This window comes from Cucurbita maxima, unplaced genomic scaffold (genome assembly GCF_002738345.1).
Source record: "Cucurbita maxima cultivar Rimu unplaced genomic scaffold, Cmax_1.0 Cma_Scf00026, whole genome shotgun sequence".
Taxonomy (NCBI): Eukaryota; Viridiplantae; Streptophyta; class Magnoliopsida; order Cucurbitales; family Cucurbitaceae; genus Cucurbita; species Cucurbita maxima.
In genome coordinates this window covers 3,618,531-3,618,814 of record NW_019272042.1, presented here as the reverse complement: position 1 = coordinate 3,618,814, position 284 = coordinate 3,618,531, and the positions used below count along the sequence as shown (strand labels likewise).

Here is a 284-nt window from a genome sequence, read left to right as displayed (position 1 = left end):
ATTTTGTACACTGGAATCGACACCCAGAATCGACAGGTACAAAACTACGCCATTCCAGCGAACCTCTCTGATCCGCATCTAACCGAGTGGGTCAAATCGGATAACAATCCGATTGTTGACCCGGGTATGGAGGTCAATAGTAGCGCCTTTCGGGACTCGTCGACGGCGTGGCTGACCCTCAACGGTCACTGGAACACCATCATTGGCAGTAGGAGCGAGCAGACGGGAATGGCGTATTTGTATAGAAGTAGGGATTTTTTGAATTGGACTAAGGTGGAACAGCC

General features: G+C 50.4%; 1 pseudogene; it reads left to right on the top strand.

The window, feature by feature from the left end:
• Positions 1-284, top strand: part of LOC111499278 — a 2,146-nt pseudogene that overhangs the window by 337 nt on the left and 1,525 nt on the right.